Source organism: Balaenoptera ricei, chromosome 3 (genome assembly GCF_028023285.1).
Source record: "Balaenoptera ricei isolate mBalRic1 chromosome 3, mBalRic1.hap2, whole genome shotgun sequence".
Taxonomy (NCBI): Eukaryota; Metazoa; Chordata; class Mammalia; order Artiodactyla; family Balaenopteridae; genus Balaenoptera; species Balaenoptera ricei.
In genome coordinates this window covers 96,649,893-96,675,048 of record NC_082641.1, presented here as the reverse complement: position 1 = coordinate 96,675,048, position 25,156 = coordinate 96,649,893, and positions in this window count along the sequence as shown.

Below are 25,156 nucleotides of genomic sequence, written 5' to 3'. Positions count from 1 at the left end.
AATGTTACATGAACATTCTGGAGGTGTTTCTCAAGATAAGCTTTTGCTTTTTCACTCCTCTAAAGTAAGTTATTACACACGTCACAGATTTTACTCATACGAAGGCTACATTATACATGTAGCATAAATAGGTGCTCTAAAATGAGAAGCTACTTCCATAAATTTGATTAGTAGAACTTATTAGAGAAATGAGAAAGATTTTATAATTCCAACCTGATATCATTTTTTCCAAGGTGAATTATATTATGCATTCCAAAAAGATACTTTAAGATACTTTTTATATCTTTAGTTAAAATGGTTTGAATACATAAAAGAGAATAGAGAAAATTCTTCTGTGAAGTTGTAGTTAATAGGCTCATCCTCTCTACCAAGTTCTTCACTGACTTGTAAATTCCTCCTCTGGCTGACTTAACCATCTATGAAAAAACTAAGCCCACATCAGTTGTAAAGTTTCAGTGGAACAAGGCAGCAACTGATAAATTCACACATTGGGTCTATAGTTTCCTTTAAATGTAACTAAGGAATGAATCAGATGCTGAATTCTCCTTTACCAGATCTAGTACTTAGTCTCTTCCTGCTAGACTAGCAAAGGAAGCCATTATTTCATTAAAACAACACTATTATATTAATGTTTTACACATCTTAACACGTTTTGCTCTATCTGGCACTGTGTTAATCGTTACAAGAGTATAAAGAAGCATATAAAACCCAAGCCCCATCACTCTCTCAATAGGGACAACTTAAAACATCAAAATTAATACCATGTAATACTGATTTGGTATATGTTACTGAAATTCACAAGAAGAGTAAGAGGTGTGGACAAGAGATGACAGAATATTTTATGAAATATGAGTATGATTGTTGAATTGCTAATAAATAGACCAATTTGGGGAGCCTAATTTGGCATAGTCAAATTATTCTAGGACTGTGATCTATTATATTAAGTGTCTTAATTGGAAACTTAATAAGAGCTGATCTGAAAAATGGTGGTTCAACTATTCAAGATGAGGTAGCACTCAAAAACTATCCCCAGTGAAAGCAAGAGTTATGGTTAAAGAGGATCAATAGTTTATAATCCTGGCTAAAATAAAATTTGTTAAGTTTAGCTAGAGATTACAATTATTTTACATGGTAAGGTCCACATGAAAACAACTTTATCCAGCACAGCTCAAGTTGCATTTAACTCTCCCAGGACAAGCAGACAGGTTATCTTCACCTGAATGAAACGGCCTACAGAGGCTGAAGTTCAAATACCAGTGTAGCCTTCAGTGTGCACACCCTGTGAAGCCCTGCCCCAGGTCTCAGTCTGGGCTGCCGTTCTAAGCTCCCCTCAGCTTGAGGCTGACACTGGTCCATCCAGATCCCGGAAGCTACTCCCAGCTTCATGGCCTTCAGAACACCTCCACAGCCATCTGGCCAATGCAACAGCTGCAGCTTGGGAAGCAAAGAACTGCCTGAGTCAGGATGAAAAGTACTGCTTTGTTCCTTCCTGAGCCCTTGCCTAACTGACAAATACAAATACGCAGCCACTAATACTCCATTTCAGACACTTAGAAAGGGTGATACCATCACTCCCGCTGTGTGGTACCCAAATAAGAGCCTGATAATCAATAACAGAATTCTTTCCAACTGAACCCAGATACAGCCTGGCTTATAGGCCTCCCCCCATGGTTGCAGGCAGGCACTCTTGCTTATTCACAGTTGGCATATTACACAGAGTCTGTTTGCCATTTCTGGCCTAAGTACCACTCAGGGATGACCCAGGGACAGCCCTAGCACAAACAGACTTGGGGACAGTCACATGGCAATCCAAGATTTTTGAGGGGCTACATTTACTGAATGTGGATCAAACTGCATAAGCTGTTAGAGACAGCAGTTGCTATGGAGATAATTATAAAGTTTGAAAGACTAACAAACTGAGAAGAGAAAAACCAAGCATTGGGCTTGGGGTTATCATTTGTCAACTGCAGAGTACAGGAAAGGCCAATTTTTTCTTTTAATCCTAAGGAACCTACAGATTGACTTGACCATCAAAATTCTGGAAGGACGCTTAGCTGTCATGGGGAGGAATGACTTGTCAAAGTCATCTAGAGACTCGAGAGTTGGACCTTGAACTTACCATCCAGAACCACAAAACAACTGAGCTTGTTGCAGTGAGTGTTACCTCCACAGACAAAGTCAGCTCCTGTCTCAGCTTCCTCTCCCTTTGGAGAATTCATCCTTTAAAGACCTCTTTCCGGAACATCATGGTTAACACAAAAACCTTCTACTTAGTAAGAAATGCCTTTAAGGAAAGTAGAGTTGAGTACACTGTGAAAATTCAACTGTTTTGCCTTTAAGTCAGTTACAGATAGCTAAATCTCCAGCTGCAGCTGACCATAGCTAAATGTGGTTTCCATTCTCATTGATCTCCGGCAGTCTTGTCACTGTCGATGCCATGAGCAGTATAAGCCCCAAGGAAGAGAGATACAGAGAGCCCATTGCTGCAGGTGTAAATAAAATCAATCTGCTCCTTTGGGCAAATGTCTTATTGATTTGAGCTGTTAAATACATGCTTCCACATCCGTCTTCATCCAGAATGTGGATACTTTTATGCTTGCAACATTACGTATCAAGCAAGCAGTATGTCTGCACTCTTGTCAGAATGGTTACAAGCACCCGTAATAATATGGCAGCAAACAAACTGAAACTTAGATGTGTTGAAGTGAGAAATCAATGGGAAATATGGGGACAAAAATATGCACAACATGAAGCATGATTAGTCAAAGGCTAGAAATGCAGGCATTAGGAATTGCATCACCATTCCCACATGCAGCTTCCTCTGTCACCTCACGTAAGATTGAAGCCAAATGAGAGATTCAAGTTTAGGAAATCCCCCAGTGTTCCTGAACCTCAATTTCCACTGCCTTAAATCTAGGCAGCATAATTCTTACCTCTGAGGATTGCCTGAGGAGTAAATGAGGTGATATATGCAATGCTCCCCATAGCACAAGGCACTTAATGAACATTTGTTTCCCTTCTGGTCTGAAGCGTCTTTATCTGCAGGGTAGCGAGGGCATTCCCTCCAGGGCAAATGGTGCTATGACCTAAGATCTTCTATCAGTCAGAACTTTGTCAGTTTCAAGGGAGAGAAAACCCAGTGCAAGCAGACTTAAATAATAAATACATTTATGGCTCCTGTAATCACAAACTCCAGAAGCAATATTGGTTTCAGGCAAGGTTTGAACAAATGATGTCATCAGGAAACTGCTTTTTCTCTGTCTCTCCCCCTCTGCTCATGAGTGGTCTCCCAGCAGCTCCAGGCTCACCCCTCAGGCAGCAGAAGAATGAATACATCTTCCAGGCACATACTATGTCATCCCCCCACTGTCTGGAGAAAGAGAGGGCACCTCTTCTGCTTCATTACCCATGAGGCCTAATATCCATTATACCGTATGCACAGCCATCCCTGAACTAATCCCCATAGTCACGGGGTGGGAAATATCAAACCCAAATAAACTGCAGATCTGAGAAGTAGACAGGTATAAAAACCCAGGAGAATGGCAAAAAATGAAACAAACGTACAGCGTGACTGTCAATTATCTGTTAGAACTGATAGGTCCTAAATGCTGACCTAACAACCCATACTCATAAGAAAAAATGTTTGTTGTTTTAATACACTGTGTTTTGAGAGGTATGTCGCACAGCATTACTGGGGTAATAGCTAGCCAAGACAGTCAACAATAGGCGCCTAGTACACGGGAACTATGACAGTGGATTAGATGTGAGTGAAAGCCATGGAAGAGACAAGATATTATCAGATTTGAGTTATGTCTTAAAAGTAGAACCCTCAGAATTGAATTGAATTGATTGACTATGCTACATGAGAGAAAGAGAAGAAACAAATAGTTCCTATGTTTTTGGCATTAGCAATTCAGTGAGTAGTGGTGCCACTTATTAAGACAGAGAACCCTGGGGCTTCCCTGGTGGCGCAGTGGTTGAGAACCTGCCTGCCAATGCAGGGGACACGGGTTCCATCCCTGGCCCGGGAAGATCCCACATGCCGCGGAGCAACTAAGCCCATGAGCCACAACTACTGAGCCTGCGCTCTAGAGCCCGTGCTCCGCAACAAAGAGAGAAGCCACCACAATGAGAAGCCCGTGCACCGCAACAAAGAGTAGCCCCCGCTCACCGCAACTAGAGAAAGCCCGTGCACAGCAACGAAGACCCAACGCAGCCAAAAATAAATAAATAAATAAATTTATTTTAAAAAAAGATAGAGAACCCTGAAGATGGGACAGATTACTGGGGAAAGTAATAGTAATTAGAGATCCAGTTTTAGCCATGTTCATTTTAATTCTGAAACGCCTTCAGACTTCCAAATGGAGATAGACTAGAGGGTATTGGATATATGCTCTATCTATAAAATGGCAGGTTAGACATTCTCTAAATTCATTTCTAGTTTTAACATTTTGAGGATTTTTACCACATTTACAATCTTTAGATTTTGCAAGGTTTAGCACAGATGATTTCTATTTCCAATTTTTTATGCCGAGGCTATTGCTTTTACCTGAACCAGACAGAGAGCCAAGAGTAGGAATCATCACAGAATACAATGTCTCCTGGACAACAAATCGCCCAGTCTACCATATCCATAGGTTATGGATTAGCCCTCCCCACGTGGCATCCAGAGGTAAAATTCATTTTCGCCCAGTGGGCTGCCTACTTCCCTAACAGAGGATAAAATACTTACCTTTGGATTGGCATAAGAAATAGAGGCACCTTTCTAAACATTGACCCTTCAGAAGTGCCTATCCTTTCTTACTTCAAAACCTAAACCTGTATGATATAAAGGGCTAGGTGGCCATTCAAGCTCAGCCAGTATGCAAGCTGAGTCCTGGATGATGGCGAGTTCTCCATGGGCTTCAAGTCCAACGGTCTTAAAACTCTTGACAGCCGGCAGCTGGTAGCCCTTTTGTTCCACTACTAAGTGCCACCAGCCCACACGATCCTAACCAAAGGAGATGCCATCTAACAATTGCGGCGTGCATGACAAATAGATCTATGGGGTCATGCTAAGCAGCACCTTTCACACATCCCCAATTAAGAGGGAAGAGAGAAAGAACTAAGCAACAGAGAAACGAAGTGTGAGGCCATAACAGCAAGTTGCAGGTGAACAGAGCCTTACAGTAAAGAAGATGCTACATTTTTCACAATATAATTAGGCCTTTTAGAACTGTGAGAGACCTGAGAGAGTTTCCTGGAGAGGTCTAAAGGTTGGAGTGTCTTAGATTTCACTCTTCTGCCCTCTTCTCTTCTCCATCTCCACTCTCTCTCCCTAGGTGATCTCAGCCCATTTCATTCTCTTAAATATCATCTGTATGTCAGTCACTCCCAAATTTATATCACTCTGACCTTTCCCCGATTTATATGTCAAATTTCCTACTTGACAGCTCTACCTGTATGTCTAAAACAAACCTCTCTTTCTATCACCCCAGCCTCTTTCTTCCCCAACCCCAGTTAATTCAATAAAACTATCCCATTTATCCAGTGGCTCAAATATAAAACTAGGCTTCATCCTCGATTCTTCCTTTTCCATCACCCCACTTATTTACTCCATCAGCAAGTCTTGTTGAATTTATCCACAAAATGTATCTTTTTTCCTACTTCTTTGCATCTATACTGTCATCACCGTTATCTCACTGGATCCTTAGAAAACCCTCTCAACTCGTCTCCCTGTTTCTATCCTCCTCCAACAGCTAAAGGAACCATTTAATGCATATAGGATATTACCATTCCCTGATTGAAATAAAGTGCTTTCTCATTTGTTTTTATGATAGAGTCCAACTTGAACATGGCATAAAGCCTACCGCTGACCTGGTCCCTGTGTATCCTATCTCAGATTTTAGCTCCACCACATCCCCCCCTCATTCACATTCTGGCCACACTGGCCTTCTTTCTCTTCCTGAAACAAACTAAGCTTATTCCTCCCTCAAGGTCTTTCAGACCCAGCTTAAAAAGTCACCTCTTCAGTGACACCTACACGTCTACCCGCACTGAATGGTGATATCCACAGGCCTGCCAAGGGCTACCATGGTACCCTACTTATGTTCTTCTTATCATTCATCCATCCTCAAAGTTACCTTGTTTATTTATTTACTTGCCTTTTCTTCTCTCTCTACTAGAATATAAGCTTCAGGAGAGGAGTGACTTTGTTTTGCTTTATTATCTCACTATTTTGTCCCCAGTGAGTGGCACATAGTAGATGCTCAATGACTATTTTTTAAAAGACTCATCTATTTCAGTGGTTTTTAAAGATACCTTCTTTGGAGTCCTGGGGCTTGCTAAAGTTCTTCAGTGGCAGAGGGAAGGTGAGGAAAGAGGCAGAGGGAAGGTGAGGAAAGATGCAGAGGGCAAAACCATGCTGGCTAAGTTTGGAGCTTTCCACTGATTCAACTGGAATACTTCTGCTTTTATCTGTTTATACGGTGGGCTCCATATAAGATCTTATTGTTTAAAAATGTATGCTATTCAAAGCATTTTATAATGATTAGTCCTTTGCCATCATCTTGATACATGAGCTTCTTGTCTGTGGCCTCAAATTATGTTGGTTCAAACTCCAACCAAAATCCCCTGACAAGGATACAGTCTGCACTCCATCAAGTGTGTTCCAAGTATCTAAGGCCAAAATGCAGCTGTTGTTTCTCCCTGCTATTAAATAATAAAAATCACACTTTCCTTGTTACTGTGAAAAACAACACACTGTCCAGTCTGCTGGATTTTCTCCTAAACCCACTAAGAAAACTTAATTTTAAATGACAGAGCTGGTGATCTAAACCAAATCCTAGTTAGCTATTTACGCATGGTTTTCTAAGCAATAGTTAAGACTAAAGGAAGAAACCAAGTGAGATTTTCTTCACATGTAATATCTTCCTCTGCAAATCAAGCTGTCAAGTGATATAATATACCTCATAGCTACAATGTAGAATTAATGTCAAACATTGTAAATTATGATAATCGTTTTTACAAACCAATATACAAGGATTAATTCAAAAGTATTAACTTTAATTCAGAAAGGCATTTATGAATATAAGATAATAAAATATATGTCCCCTGCTCTATAATACTCAGTCTTGAAAGGGTTTATTACAGTAGGAAGTGTTAAACTATCAATCTCTCCCAGCCTATTAAGGATTAAAATTTACTACATTTCCTAAAATACAACAAATTGCATGAATGCCACAAAGCACATTCTGCATGAGGCAGATTTGAAATAATGCTTAAATCTGGAAAACTCAATTTATGGTCGGTCAAACTCAGCTCTAGGAAAATATATGCAATATTCAAATATGGGAAGTAGCCTCCAATAGAAATGTTAATAAAAACTGTTATAAATAAATAAATAAACTATAAGAAGAGAGAATACTGAAGAATAAAAAGAGAAATTGTGATGTACTGGAAGGATCATCTTGGAAGTTATAAGTCTTGCATTCTGGTACAGTTGGTAATCAATGGACAGGCCATTTTGATGTCTCTGTCTCAATTTCCTTATCTGTAACTTAACTACATATTGAACATTTGATGGCTGCCTTCATGTCATCCATTTTCCTCTTCTTTTCATTGAGGAACCATCCAATGCCATCCTCCTCACTGAGGTCTAGATGTGGCAGATTCTGCCTACATTCCAGGGGTGGACCCTTGATGACTCAGGCCAATCAGCACAGTCCATCCCCTAGTCACAGCTATCAGTCGAAAAATGGGTCCAAACCCCAGTTAGAGCCAATGAGCCATGGGGAGACGTTTGCCAGAGTTTCCGGTATCTTAACTCCCTCTCTGTTCTACGGTGACCAGAACGGAAGCCCTCTCTTCTTCTAGATGGCACGCTATTACAATATAAAGTTGAAATTGTGACAGTCAATGTTGCTACAAAGAAGCCAGCCTGAAGACAAAGATGAAGGTGGCCTTCAAAACTGAGGAGAGTCCAGAGACTCAGAGAGATGAGGCTGAAACCTCGTGATAATGATATACTATATATATTATCATGATATACTATATCATGATAATATCCTGAGCCTCTTCATATAAATATGCCTGATACCAGTCTACAGCTGGTATTTTCAGTTACTGAGCCAATAAAATTCTTCTGCTGATTAAACAAAACAAAATCCAACCTAAAATGGCTTAAAGTATAACATATACAGAACTGCTCATATCTGAGGCCATTTTTTTTAGCAGCAACTGCTGGGTGCTATGTAAGAGTCAGTAGCCCCTTCTGCCTTGCTCAGTCTGTGTCTCAGTACTGCTAGACACGATCATGTGGTTCAGACAAGGCTGACCCCCATCCCCAGTTGGGCCCGGGGGTGGGGACTGGTTAATCTAAACCAATCGTTCCATCCAATGCCTCTTGCCAGTGGTTTGCAAAAAGGGAAATACATAAAAAGAATCTTATTAGGGATGAGATTAAGATTTTAGGGAATGGCTTTTTAGACCTTAAAAAGAGACAGGAGGACACTTCTGTATAAGGCATCTACTATGGACTGAAGGTTTTTTCTCCTCTCCCAAAATTCGTATGTTGAGTTTATATTTGTATGTGATTGTATTTGGAAGTAGGGCCTCTGGGAGGTGATAAGACCATGAGGGTGGAGCTTTCACAAGGGAGTCTAGGATCTTCATAAAGGAGCCCTGAGAGAGATCCCCTGCTCCTTCCACCATGTGAGGACACAACAAGATATCCGCAGTCTGCAACCCACAAGAGGGCTCTCACCAGACACAGAATCTTGGACTTCCCAGCCTTCAGAATTCTGGTAAATAAACTTTGTTGTTTATAAACCACCCAATCTGTGGGATCTTGTTATAGCAGCCAGCACAGAATAAGACAGCATCAAACTCCTGGAGAGATGCAGCCATATTTGAGCATGAGGGGAGCTAGCTGGCAAGCTAAAGGTGGGAAGATTTTATATAAGGGAAGTGCCAGGACCCATGATCATGCGACTGAACTACTGAGTTAGCTAATCCTGTAGCTACCCTACTCCTCAACTTCTTGTTAATTAAGATGATAAATCTCCTCATCTTAAAGCCACTTGCAACTGGGGTTTCTATTACCTGCAGATGAAAGCATCTGAATTGACATACCATGCTAGTTCTCACAGATTTAAAATAATCAAACCTCACAATAGTATAGCGCATTGCACTTTAAAAAAAATTATTTTTAGAAACATTACCTCATTACTCTCAAACATTTTCTATCAGGATAGGGACCTTCAATCGTTTTCTACAGATTAGGAAAACAAAGACTTGAAAGTTTCCCTAATATTCCAAAGCTTTCTAACCCCTAATTTAGTGTTGTTTCCACCTCAAGTTATGAAATTATAAGCACATCTTACCATAAAATCAAACATTTAAATATACTTATTTCTCACCAATCACAAATAAATGGTGGGATAGTTGTCACAAAATTCTGAAACACAAACAGTGATAAATGTCAACTAGAAATTTAATTGAGTAATTCTAAGAACGCCTAAGTACTACTGATCACTGCCTGAGGTAAATTCATGCTGGGCTTGCTAAGAAATTAAAATTTACAGTTACAAAGAGAAAATTTAGTAGAATACAGCTGTATTTAGAAGAAAGCAAAATGGATTAGCTTATCATTAATTTTATGGAATGCAAACTTATTCCGATTGTTCAATGTACTTTTATAATATTAAACTGGACTTCCTTTCCTTCTTAAAACAACAACTAGTCAGCTGGTACGGCAATGATTCCCCACAGTATAACAGCACACAGTATGGACTCTGGTACAAGTGGGTGCTTACACCTCTCCTCCAGTTACATGTTCATGTGATTGTCTGCTTTGCAGGCAAATGTTGCATCAAATTTTCGTTCTGCCCCCCACTCATACGCATGCAGAAATGAAAACACTGCATCGTACAGGGTGGTGTGAGGAAGGTGATGAACTTGTTTGTCTCTGTGCTTTTAATATAGGATAAAAAATGTTTCCTAGTGTTCATCAGTTGCCACAATATCAAAATGTATCCCATGGCTTGGTAGTATGTCCACCTATGTTGTATACATGTATTACATCATTCTTATCCTTCTTGCAACAAACTCATCTGTTTTGTGGACGTTGTTAAGTTCTACCCTCCTTCAAACTCCTCGTTTAGGACTTTCTAAGTGATTCTACATCCTTACGTCCTTCCTTTCTAGGATCCATGGGCTGAATGTGACTCTGGCCTTAGTATAGCCATAATATCAAACTTCGGAACTCCCAGGTTTGGAGCAACAGGGACTGCAAAAACATTAAATTTTTATAAAAGAGCTTTTTGGCCACAGTAGTTAATCTATAACTTTTTACTTAAGCTACTTCTGTTCAGATTTAGTTTGAAATAAAAAATTTTAAAGAAACAGCTGCAAAAAAGAAAAATGTAATATTTATCATTTACAAAAGCTGGGTCCTAAATTATCAAAGAATATCTTCTGAATAAATTTCCATGAATTCATTGCCTCAAATCCCATGAGAAAACTGAAAGGCATTTTTGTTTCTCTCCTTAAAAATCCCCCCGTTTTTTTTTGTTTGGATTCTCCTTTGGGACGAGCAGGAAGCGTTATTTCACAGGAAGGTGGGACGACTGGCACAAACCCACAGAGCATATAATTCAGACAAGAGGGCTGAAGCCCAGTGAAAATCACTAAAAAACCTCACTGAATTCTGAGCACATTGCATTTCTTTCCTTTATTTTTGATCTGTATCTTCTACTTGCACATCACCTAGACTTTATCTCAAAATTTATTCTGTCTCTCATAATTATTTTATGACATACAGTCTGAACCCAGATTATTGTCTCCCAGAAACTGACCAAATTTCAGAATGCCTGATTGAGATTCTCTATTTCAGAATGCAGTAGTTATCACCAGAAAGATGGTGAGTGTTTTAAAGGATAAATAATATGAGCTGTAGCTTCTATATTCTAAAAAAAAAAACTAGAAATATAAAAATATTTTAATATAAAATATGGTTAATAACATATGCTTTACATATACAAAAATGAACATGCAAACATAATTAACTGCCATATGTACAGTTATCCACAGGTTAACTGTATTGTCTATTACTATATACTGTATAAATGTTTATACATAAATATATACATAAAGATATACACGTATGCTTTAAAAACGGCCAATTCCAAATCCCAGCTAATGGTATGATTCACCAAATATTATTGTCATCAGGCATTTATACAAAGGAGAGAAAAACTGACTGAATCTTTTCCATCAGTTTGGAAGCTGTTTCCTGAAAGTAACAGTAAACTCAAACTCCAAGTAATTTAGGCAGTGAAGAAGTTTATCTGGCAACAAAGAGCCCTGACTTTGTTGATTTCGTGACTCAGTGGTGTCATAAAAAGCCCAGGTTGTCTTCCTGTCTCTGGTCTGCCTTTAATAGCATCATGTACGTCCACTTTTGATTGGGGGATGGAGGCCAGTAGCAACTATAGCAGCATTCAGTGAAGAGAAGGAGAGATTTCCACAGTTATGCAATTAAAGTTTTTCCCTTCAAACTGATTGGGCCAATTTATACTAGTACCCATGCCTGGACTAAAAATAGTTCCAATTAGCTGATTAGCTCTTGCCTAGGTTCTGAAAGAGGTTTGAATTTAGCATCCCTCAAGTCAAATGGGTTGACTGAAAGGTCAAACCTAAAAAAAATTGAGGTTCTGTTAGAAAGGAAAAGGTAACTGAGTAGGGAACAAAGAGGGCTCTCTACAATTCCATAAATTAAAAAAAAAAAAAAGACCAAAAAGATGTTAAATGTCATGTATTTAAGTATTATCATCATCATAAACGGTCACAATGACTGACCTGTCCACAATCAGTATTCAAACCATCATTTTCTGAACCATGACCTGGGAATTAAAAGAGACTAAGTTCCCTTCCCCATTGCTGGCTGTACCAGCCTGCTCTGTCTCCAAACGGATCTGAAGCAGTGGAACTCAATTCTCTGAGTTACCGCGATGAGATGGCAGACCCAGCCCATCACAGAGGGGAGAGGATAGCCTTTGGAGACACTTTGAGCTGAGTTCAAATCACAGATCTCAGGCTCTATGGCCAATGCCTACCAGATTGCCTTTCAGTCTGAGGTCAACCAAATCTGCCTTCCACCACTGTCACCACACACACAGAAGCACACATCTAAGACCATGCGGCAATACTACACGAGGCAGGACTGCAGCACAAGTAAAATTGCTGGCACTAGGATTAAGCAAGATGGGCACCCCCAGTGCCCAATTTAATGAGGCACTTGGGCAACCCTGAGAGTTGTCCTAGGCACCTCTTCCACCTCACCCCCATTCCAGCCCTGGTACACACGCCTGTTTCCCCCAAATTCACATTCAACCACTTGCTTATCACTCGGTCCCATAAGCTTTCAATCCAGTTAAGTCATCCCTGTATTTTCATCTGTTCCTTATCTAAGAATATTTTAATTTTATACGTTTTAATTTCTTTTCCTGAACAAAGTAGAACACATCACTGCTGCACGTCACCTCACCCTCACCTCCAGCCCCAGCAAGAGGGGGTTGGGTGATTATGTGAATGTGTGACTTATTCTTTTTGAAGTGTTTTGCGCTTTATGGATGAAAGGTGTTTCATGAGTTCAAAGCATTCCCATTATTATTTGTCCATTATGCAGGACAATCAGGGTAATTTGGCAACAGCTTTTCTCTCTGACAGAAGAAAAAGGCTGATTGCAGGGGTTGGGGTGGGAGTTTACGTTCAGTTTATGCGAGGTTAAGGTCACAGGCATTGCACAATAAAAAGCTCTTTGTTTTATGAATAAATAAAAGATTTCTGATTTATCCCCTTATTTCAGAACACCAGCATACACTCAGTTTTTAAATGTTTGAAATACTTTTTTTCCCACAGCATTATAAGGAAACTTCCTTAAGTTATAAATTTATTATCTGCAGTTTATATTTTGCAGCCATGAATCTTTACTGTCCAAGCAAACTTTGATGCAGATTTTGATATTCATTATAAATTATGTCATCCTCAGTGATTCATTGCATTAAGCTGTATTTGTTGTTTAGAATAATATCATGACTGATATCCACAAGTTAACGCAGGGACACTGGACATCACTAAAAAGAGTAATCAGAATCTCAGGACTATTTGCTTCTAGTAGAAAATTAAATAGAAATCAGTCACTGGGGAACCTGATTTACTTTACTCACATCCTAGATGTATGTCCAGTAATTCTTCAGCTTGTGCTGACAACTGAAATTCACTGCCACTGCTGGAAATTCAGCTCTCATTTTCCCCAGAAAAAGTTTTCAGGAAGATAAATTTCACTCACACATATCACAAGGAGCTTTTTTGGTGGTGGTGGTTATTTTAAGGTATTTTACTATGCATCTCTGCTATAATTAATTTTCGTATAGATACCTTTCTCTTTGAACAGCCTTCTACTTTTTAGAAGGCAAGTCTTTTCTGTTAAACATGGTGGCCACGTCACACTTGGAAAAACGCATTGACTTCACTAACATCTGGTCTAAACACTAGGAGGTGTGATAATAGATATTCACACGTTGGTCTGCAAGTTGTCAGTGTGTTATCTACTGCTCTTGTCTACTCATGCACGAACAGGGATAATTAGAAGATGAGGGCGTTTCTAACAAAGCTAAAACAAATTGAATTTCTACTTTGTCTAAAGGAGATCAAGTTAACACGTTTTCAAACAATGTTACACGACTTTAAGTGCTATTCATGTTATTAAATGAACAGTTTGCCACGCTTATATAACTAGTCTTTGGATAATAATATAGCAATGTATTCCTTTTATAACATTTACTTCTACAGAAAATAATATATAATAATTTGGCATAATCATAGAGGATAGTATTCCCTCATTCTCAGCCTCACACACACTCAAAGAGACACGATATCCTGATCTATCACATTCATGCTTAACCATGTGTTTACATTCTATCCCAGGCCCATAGGTATGTAAGATTCTTCCCAAAGAGTAAACCATACTTCATCTGAGTTCAAAGTAGGACTCTGCGTCCACATCTTTTTAATTCTAGCCTCTTGGATGCTAAAAGCCTTTGTGTTCTGTGACCTTCAGCAAGTCTCTTCAAATTATTGTCTCACTGTAGAACACAGCGTTCAACTTCACAGGAGACTACTGATGACAATATGATTCATAACAGATCTGGAGTTTCAAGATGAAGGAAAACAGTGGTGTTTCATTTTTACAACTCCCTGCATCCATTATGTCATATTCCTTCTGATGTCATTACAGAGCTGAATTACTCTGTGTCTAGAAACTAGGTGTGTGCATAATAAAACCTATATATTAAAGAAAAAAAAACTATCTCCAAGTTCATTGCCATATAATATTTTACTTCTTTAGTGCAAGACCTGAGAAAACGACAACACAACCACCAAACAACAGTTATCCAAAGCTGCCCTCCACTCTCAACTACCCTGCAGCTGTGAGAGATGGGCTCCTGACTTGGGATTCCAGAGAGACTCATGTGAAACCCAAATCTTGCAGTGCCCATTCCTTTAAACTTATACGTTATTTGATACCAATTATGGATGTCCTCCTGTTTCTATCGAAAATATAAACTTTTTTTCTTTTTAAATTCACAAATGCTGGTTTCATGGTTACAATCAAGAGCAGCCTTGTTTGACCACTGGTCTTGCCATCTTGCGGCAGCCAGGAAGAAGACCAAGATGAATTACGTTCAAACCAAAGTCACCACAGTTGAAGGTCATGGCCCAACCTTTCCTTGTAATGGCTAATAGTTTAACCATAGCAAATTACTCATTAGTAAAATGAACAATAGACTTTTAAGTTGGGCTTTGTCAATAATTTATTTCACTTTCATTGTTTAAAAGTGGAGGTGGCTATTTTGTTACAGCTAATTTGTTTTTTTTTCCCCCCGGGACAAAATGGATGCATTCTTCCTTTGTGTTATAAAATTTGAGGCCATGATTATCCGATGTCTTTGCATCGTAGTAAATGCAAACTCTCTTTTAAAGAAAGGTTTGACTATGCCTGCTTGGATTGGTTGCCTCTCTTCCCAGCAGAAGTACCTGGCCTTCTATTCATATACCTATCTTTCTAGGAATCCTGGATTTTCGCAGAAAGATGTCAACCCTACCCCAGGTTTGATGATGATTAAAGTTCATGATTCTATATTTACCTCGCAAAGTTAGGTATACTTGGTTATATGTTTGAATATGTAGTTTTTTTATACAACAAAAAGACTGATCAGAAGTTAAGTTTTGGTTTAACAATTATTATTAAATTTATTAAAACTAAAAAGTTTAAATCTTCATTCTTCCTTAGGATTGTAAATTTACATAACCAATCATACCATCTATTTTTACATCTAGCAGATTTTATCAATTATTTCTAAAAGGGTCTTTAAATATTTTGTTGTATTAACAAACCTAGCTAAAAACGTTTAAGCACGTTAAACAGCATTTATTAAATTTGTGACTTTTCCTTCTGTCTTCAAGTATTTTTTTCTCTGACTTAATAAAAATGGCCAGGATTTAAATAACTTGTGAACATAATTAAGCTTGTAAATATAGTGACTCTAATATTATTAAGTTGTTTATTCTCTTGGTAAAATTTCTTAAAATCCTAAGACTGAATCAACTACACAGTTACACATTTTCCATTAGAGTTGCAGGTGCTGCCAGGTTTATGCCATTTTCTCTTACGTATTTATAACTACTAAAAACATCAAATATACAAAATTTTTTAACACAAGATTAGTACTATGATTCTTATTTTTCTTAACCTGATAAAAACACCTTCATTATTATTTTAAATCTAATATTTTAAATTATTTATTTATTTATTCATTTATTTATTTGGCTGCACCAGGCCTTAGTTGCAGCATGCGGGATCTTTAGTTGCTGCACATGGGATCTAGTTCCCTGACCAGGGATCGAACCTGGGCCCCCTGCATTGGGAGCATGGAGTCTTAGCCACTGAACCACCAGAGAAGTCCCTAAATCCAATATTGAACATTTTAACTGAATAGATGTAACAAATATACTAGTTGTAAAGCATAGTTACAAAAATGAATACCTATGAACCTACCACTCAAGTCACAGGTACAACACAGTGATATCTACACTGAAATCTACCTAGGAGTTCCACCCCCATCCCATCACCCTACTTCAGCCCAAACAAACTAAAAAATATTTGAATAGTGATGGTGGCTATCATCCCTTTGCCTATCTTTATGTATATAATATTTTACCACATATGTATATATTTCTAAACAAGATATTTCATTTTTCTCTTTTGGGGTCATACAATTTTTAAAATTATTTGTACATAATTCTAAATCATCCCATGGTTATAAGATGCATTTTCATGGAAGACTCCAGTAAACTATGGCTACGCAATTCTTATTATTTTCAAACCTAGAGAGAGTCTTATTTCCACCAACTGCTATACTGCAATGCTTTTTATATTCCCTGTATCATGGGTTTCAAAACTTTAAGAGGGATTTGTATCTTCGAGCACATAATGGAATTATGTGAGAATCAGAGAATTCTCTGCTCAGAGAAGTTTGTGACTCTCACCAACATTAATCATTTGATTAGATTTTATATTTTATTTCCTAAAATATGAAAACTTTTGTTTAACTTTAAAGATTCTTGAAATGTATAAGATCATGCTTTATTTCATGTCTAGGGGTATTTGAAATGATATTAGACTGATACTGCAAGATCTCAATTTGCTTTGCTCATTTGGGATCATTTTCCCACACCAAAAATTCTCATTATAGAAGCTTTTAACTTACTCTTACTTTCAATCATAAACAACTTCTACTATCCATCAATCCAAAATAGACTCCACTATTTTACTTAATCCTTACAAGAACAAAATAATTTATTTACATGCATTTAATGTTCTAGATGTTTACTCTTAAAATGAGGTAAGCAGAACCCTGTACATCCAGGCCCACATTAGTAATTTCCACCTTTACCCTACTTAACCTAGGAATTGGACAGTTTAAACAGGACCATTTTAGAAACCCAAACATAGACCTTCCTTTCATTCCTTTTAAACTCAAGGGTTCTCAAATTTTAGTATGTTTGAGAATTACAGAATAGGCTTGTATATACAAACATGGACATTTTACTTTACAGGAGATTTAAGAGATTTTCAGAAGTCTATGTAACTGTACATAATTTTAGCTATAGACACTGACTGTAGAACCGAGCCCCTTGCTTAAAGATGCTATTTTAAGCATCTACTCTTAATTTTTAATTCACTCCTACCAAGTACTTTTCAAGTGCTCAGCTGAGCGAAACAATTTTTGTGAAAAATTACCTGAAGCCTTTCCATTCACTAAAGCAGAGACTTAACTGGGGGAGTTCATGAGTAGTTTTCAGGAGACCTAAAAATGCCCCCAAAGTATATGTAACATTGGATTTCTGTGAATATTTTTCAGGAGAAACAGCTCAATGCTTTAATCAGATTTTATAAGTCAGCACTTTCCAACATTTTTTCATGTCGTGGTACAAATAGAAAATTAGATTTTTTTGTATAGGACGCTGATGGATTTGGGGGAATCTAAGCTGCAAATGATTTTAAAATTCATCGTATTTTCTTATATTATGTAATTATAAGCATGAAATGCAAAGCATTAGAGAAGATAATAATTATTAGATGTGCATAAAATGTCTAAATAAAAAACTTTCAAATATTTAATGAGACTCTTTAGCTTGCTTTTGTGAACACAACTTTTTAATATTCTTAAAATGGCTAGATGCAATTCTCAATTAAGTTTTTTAATAGTGATGTATTCAGAATCCTGAGAGTCACCATCCATCAGAAAATGTGTACAAATCAGTAACAAAAAGTGCAAAACCAGTCCAAGATGAAGTAACAGCGACCAGATTTACTTTCCCACTTGAAAGAAACAATCGTTACACACAAAATATACTAAGGAATAATATCCAAGAAACTGGAAGTCAGGCAACAAGGACAGTGATGTCTGAGAGACAGGCTTACCTAAGCCTACAGCCTTGAAAGAATTTCAGGGGGAGGTGTAGAGAGAGGAAACCCAAGTAGTATGCAGACAACTCCCTGAGTTGAGAAGATGAAGTTAAGAACTGAGGGAGATCAAGGCAGCTGGAGTTCATAGACAGGCCACCAGAGATAAAACTGTACACAGAGAACCCTGGCGATCTGCAGATGGCCTCACACAGCTACTGAGTAAAGTACCGATCAGTGTATGCATGTGAGGAAAACTGTCCTAAGCCAGGAGAAAACCATCTGAAAGAATAAAAGAAAACTAATAATTCACAGGGAATTGGGTAGAATCGTGAAACAAACTCTGACCCCATAATAGGGGACAGTTAGCCCTAGGCTGACCACTATTCTGGACCCACCTAACAAATCATAAAATCATGACTCAAAAGGATCAAATGTTTCCCAGAAAAAAAGTACAACAAAATTTATAAGAATATAAAAATATTCAGCATCTGAAAAATAAAATTAACAAGGTTTGGCATCTAATCCAAGATGACCAGTCACTGAAAGAGAAAGAAAAACACAACCTAAAATGAGAAGATTAATTAATCAGCCAATATAGACCCAGTACTGACACATATGTTAAAATTCATTGGCAAGAACTTTAAAATGGTTATAATTGTATTTACATATTTTTTAAAAGTTAAATAGAGACACAGAAGATGTACAAAGCATTCAAATAAAACCACTAGAGACAAAAACTACAGTGTCTGAGAAGAAAAATACACTGGATGGGATTAATGGCAGATTAGCCATTACAGAATAAAAGATTGGTGAACTGTAAAACACAGCAACAGAAATTATTCAAAACAAAACACAGACAAAAAACTAATTTAAAAAGTGAAAAGAACATCAGTGAAAAATGGGGAAATTTTAAGTAACTCAATATATATGTAACTGGAGTCCCTGAATGAGAGCAGAGAGGTGTTAGACAGAAAAAATATTTGAAAAAATAATGGCCTAATATTTCTAAATTTGGCAAAAACTATGAACCTACAGATGCAAGAACCTCAACTATCTCCAAACACATAAATCATGAAGAAAAAAAATACACCAACAAAACCAAATGGCTCAAAACCAGTTTTAAAAAGATAATCTTAAAAGCAGCCAGGAAAAACAGATATGTTTACTATAGTAGAAAAAATTAGCATGATGTCAGGCATCTTGTCAGAAACAATGCAAGTGAAAACACAATGGAACAACATCCTTTAGTACTGAAAGAAAAAACAAGCTGTCAACATAGAGTCCAGCAACAATGTCATTATAAACAAAGGCTAATTAAGGACATTTTCAGACAGAAAGTTGAAAGAAATCATCACCCTCATCTCACTTAATATAAATGGAAATCCTTTAGGCAGAATGAAAATGATACCAACTGAACTATGAATCTACACTAAGAGTTGAAGAACACCAGAAATGGTAAATACATGGGTAAACATATAAAATTGTTTCCTATCATTTTGATCTATCTAAAACATAATTGACTGTTTAAATATAAAAACCACAATGGGAGATGGAATTATTCTATTACAAAGTTCTTATACATGAAGTAGTATAATATTGCTTAATAGTAAACTGAAATAAGATAAATATATATACTATAAACCCCAAAGGAATGATTAAAATGTCCAAACAAATGCTTGTAACTAATAACCCTCAAAAAGACACAAATGGAATTATAAAATATATTTGATTAATCACAAATAAGATAGAACAGGAAAAAAGTGAAGGAAAAACAGATAGGATGAATAAAAAGCCAATACCAAGATGATACAGTTAAATCTTAGCATATCAATAATCATATTAAAAGTAGATGATCTAAACACCCCAATTAGAAGTTAGAGACTGTTAGATTAAATAAAAAAGTAAGACCACTATATTCTGCCTACAAGAAATGCACTTTAAATATAAAGACACAAACAGATTAAAATTAAAAGGATGGAAATACATATATCACATTCATACTAATAAAAAGAAATGTAAGGTAGATATACTAATACTAATAGACCATATTCTAGACCAAAAATCAAATCTCAATGTATGTAAAAGACCTCAAGTCATGTGAAATATGTTCTCTAACCATAATGAAATTATAACAGAAATTAATAGCAAAAAGATCTCTAGAAATCCCTAAATATTTGGAAACTAAATAACACTCCAAAAAAAAAAAAAAATCCAGGAGTCAAAGAACAGATTAAAAGGCAATACAGAAAATATTCTGAACGGAATAAAAGTGAAAGCAAAACACATATGAATTTGTGAGATGAACCAAAATACTACTGGGGGGAAATTATAGCACTAGCCTACATTAGAAAAGAAGAAATCTGTCATAGTAATGACCTTAAGTAACTAGAAAAAGGAGAGCAAATTAAACCCCAAGTAAGCAGAAGAAAGTAATAAAAATTACCGTGGAAAGCAATGGAATATAAAACAGAAAGCAACAGAAATAATCAATGGAACCAATTTTACTGAGAAGATCAATAAAATAAACCTCTAACCAGACTGACCAGGAAAAAAAGAAAGAGGACACAAATTATCAATATCAGAAATGAAAAAGATAATTTCATTACACATTATACAAATGATAAAAAGATGGTAAGTGAATGTTATCAACAATTTTATGCCAGTAAACTGAAAAACGTAACTGAAATGGACAAATTTCTGGAAATACACACACTATCAAATTTCATTCAAGAAGAAATAACATAGATAGACCTGTATCTAATTAAGAATGTAGTAAAAACATTTCCACAAAGAGAAATCTAAGACAAGATGGCTTCACTGGTGATTCTACCATATATTTGAGAGAGAAATACAGTTGACCCTGGAACAATGTGAGTTTAAACTCCAAGGAAGTGTCCACTTAAAACTGGGTATTTTTCAATAGTAAATATTATAGTACTACACAGTCTGTGGTTGGTTGAATCCACAGATGTGCAGAAACCACGGATACAGTGGGCTGACTCTAAGTAATATGTGGATTAACCCTTGCTTTGTTCAAAGGTCAACTCTAATACCAATTTTACACATTCTTTCAGAAAACTGACAAGGTGAAAACATACCATAAGTCATTCTATGAGGACAGCATGAACCAGATACCAATATCAGACAAAGATATTACAACAAAGGAAAACCACAGACCAATATACCCCATGAACACAGATGTAAACATTCTGAACAAAATTTCAGCAAATCAAATCCAACTCCCTATAAATAGTATAATACATCATGACAAAGTGAGATTTATCCTGAGAATGCAGAATTGCTTTAACATTAAGAAGTCAATCAATGTATTTCAACCTATTAACAAACTAGAAAGAAAAAACTATACAATCATCAATATATACGGAAAAGTCATTTGACAAAATCCAGCACTCGTTTCTGCTAAAAAAAATAAAATCTGATCCAACTATGAATAGAAGAAAATTTTCTCAACCTATTAAAGGGCATCTACCAAAAAACAAAAACAAACAAAATCTACAGCTAACATCATGCTTAATGATGAAAAGCCCAAAGATTCCCCCCTAAAATCAGGATAAAGGCAAATGATACAAATGGTCTTATTTACAAAACAGAAGCAGACTCACAGACTTAGAGAACAAACTTATGGTTACCAGGCGTGGAAGGGGTGGGGGAAGGATAGAGAATTTGGAATTGACATGCACACACTGCTATATTTAAAATAAAATGGCTTTCCATTAAAAAAAAAAAAAAAAAAAAGGCAAGGATGACTGCTCTTACAGTGCTTTCTTCAACACTGTACTCCAAGTTCTGGCCAGTGCAGTCAAGCAAGAAAAATAAATTAAAAACACCCAGATTGGAGACATAGAAATAAAAGCTAGTTGGACATTGTCATCTACATGGAAAGTCAGTTGAAATCTATAAAAAGCTACCAGAACTAAAGAATGAACTTAGCAAGATACAAGAGCAATCTATAAAAGTCAATTGTATTTCTATATATTAGTAACAAACAGAAACTGAAATTATAAAATGAAGTATAGCATCAGGAAATATGAAATACTTAGGAACAAATCTGACAAGAAGATGTGCAAGACCTGTATGTTGAAAACTACAAAACACTGCTGAGAAAAATTAAAGATGACCTAAATAAATGGAGTTACAGGTCGAAAGAGTCAATATTGACAAGATGTCACTTCTCCACAAATTGATCTATCGATTCAATGAAATCCCAATCAAAATTTGGCAGGCTTTTTTTGAAAAAAATAAGCTAATTTTAAAATTCATATGGAAATACAAAGAACATAGGATACCAAAACAATTTTGAAAATTTTTGAAAAAGAGTAAAGATGGAAGATTAGGGTTATCTGATTTTAATACTTATAAATCTAGAGTAATCAAAAGAGTGTGGTATCTTTGTAAATACAAATAGATAAACAAAAAGAACAGTGTCCAGAAATAGTCACATGAATATGCAGACAACTGATTTTTAACAAAGGTTGAAAAGTCATTTCAGTGGATAGTCTTTTCAACCAATGATATGGGAAAAAGCTTCACCGAGCCTTCGTTACAGATCGACAATAGTGCGTTCTACACTGGATGCTAACGTAGATGGCAAGGTAGTAGCACTTCCTTGGACAGGCTCGGGGAGTTTCTGAAGAACAATTACAGCAAATATTCTCAGTTTCTGCCATCTGTTTAGGTCACCATCCATGTACGTGAGCCCTGAAGCAAACAGCCCGCGGTTGTGGTTACCCCAGACACACTAGCTATCCTGAGCACTTAGGTGTCAACCATTCACAGTGTAAGCAAATGCCCAGCAAACTGAAACTCTGTTCTAAAGCGTTGGTCCAAGAAGAGTTCAGCACAAAAAATACATTTTTTTTTTTTAAATACATTTTTTGACTCTTGCTACAATGGTGGCCATTAGGATTGCTTTTGCATAATTCTGCCTGACTTGATTTTATTGTACTCTATTGAGGGGACGTGTAAGAAGCAGAAAGCTCCCTTTTGAATGTATTCCAGCACTTACTATATGAAAGTTCTCAAGAATGTGTGTGATTTGGTAGTCAAAAGGGCTGGCTGGAGGCCCAGAATAGATCTGGGTTGAAATCCCAGTTCTACTACTTACCAGCTATGTAACCTTCAACAATTCACTTTACTCTCTGTTCCTCAATTTTCCCATATTCAAAATTAGAATAATTCCCAATTGCCTCTGAAGATTAAACGGGATAATAGAAGCAAAGTATTGAATTAAATGTTAGTGATTAATGCTAGTATTATTTATGAGTTCTCCTTGGAAAAATTCACCTCTCATTATCAGCAGCACTTGAGTTTTTCCATAAGTTACTTTTTTTTTTTTTTATTTTATGGACTCTATGAACCTTGTAATTTGCTTTAGTTCCTCCTTCATATTGGTTGCTAATTTGGCCCATTTTTAACAAATGTGCCTATTTGTTTACTTTCGTTTTGTTCATTCTCCTTTCTCTGGCTTCTCCTATTTTCCTAATATATGCTCACTTTCCCTCATTTTCTTTCTTTTAAATTTGTTTTATTATGCTGTATTTTATCTATCTTTGCAAGCAATCTTCTATGTGTTTTGTTTTGCTGCTGTTATTATTCTTTGGCATAGGCTGAGGTATATGTGAAGAAACTAAAATAGTGAAAGAGTGGTTTTTGGAATCAAACGTAAGAGCAACAGTTTACCCTTTCTTTATCTTTAAAATGTTTTCTCTTCTGTAAACTGAAACAATGACATTACCTACATCATATGACAACTACAAGGATTAAATAATACACTTGGAGCACTATACAGCCCGGCGTGTAACTAGTAGTCAATTAATGTCAGCTGTTATTATCCTGAAGTACATCCTATATTTTTCTAACTCTGTTGTTTATTTTTCCTATTGAGTTGTCTATGCCACACACCTCCAAATAGTCTACGATCCTCAGTACAGTGTCCAATATCTTAATCTGTGATACCCTTCTTCTATCCACTCTTGTCCCTGTATAAGTTATATATTTCATTTAAAGCAAATGAAGATCAGACTGATTACAAGCATAAATTCATCAGAGTCAAACAAATATACTTCATGGTGAAAACCACCAACCTCTTACACATCCCAGGCATACTTTTGCATTCAGAGAGTAGAACACAATACTAAATAGTATACATTTGTCCCTGGTCAACAGGGACAGATTGTGTTCAAAAGTCTAACCATATAAGGGGTATCTGGGCATAAGGAGATGGGCAATGTATCACTATAATGAACTAGAAAGAAATAAACAATGGAAAAACTCAGATCGTACCTCTCATTTCCCTTCCCTTAACTTTGTGCATTTAATTGAGGTATCTAATCTGTCTCAAGACTTGGTTTCTTTGTATGTAAAATGCAAGTTGGCCTACATCTAAGGTTGCCTTCACAACTTGAAAAATCTCTGGCTCTCCTAGAGCAGTGCTTCTAAACCTTTAGTATGTAGAGGAATACACAAAGAGCTTGTTAAAACGGATTCCTGGGCATCAGACCATATATTCCCATTTAGCAGGTGTGAAAAAAGTGCCTGAAAATTTGTCTTTGTAACAAGTTCTCCAGTGATGCCAACGTTGCCTCTCCAAGAACTGCACTTTGAGCAGCTCCGTCCTACAGTACATCTCTTCTACTGCTCAGTCTTTCCTTGCTGGACTTTCTCTTCTTTCCACATTGGCTTTCAGAGGGTTATCACCAATACAATTCTCCCTTCTTAATTATCATCTTCTTTTTTTAAATTTTTTTTTTAATTATCATCTTCTTATCTAGGCAATAACACAAGTAATCTATGAAGTGGATTAAAAAAAAACTCTCCTAATGCCATTTTTATCACATTTAAAGTAAAGGTTTATATGTCCTCTTTCTCAATGTCTAGCAAGCATATTTTACTTTAGGATGGATGTGTCAGGAATAGTTCTCAGATTACCCACGGTCCTGGTTTATGCCCGGTATTGCAGTGCAATTATGAATAGTTTCTGCTTCCATTCTCAAAAGTTCCCTGGCTTGGATGATAAATTACTTGGTCACCCTAACCAGAAAGGACCACAGAAAGCTGTTTTGATAATAGCTCACCATTTCTTATGCATTTAGAAACTGGACTGAAACGCTTTTCACAAATCAT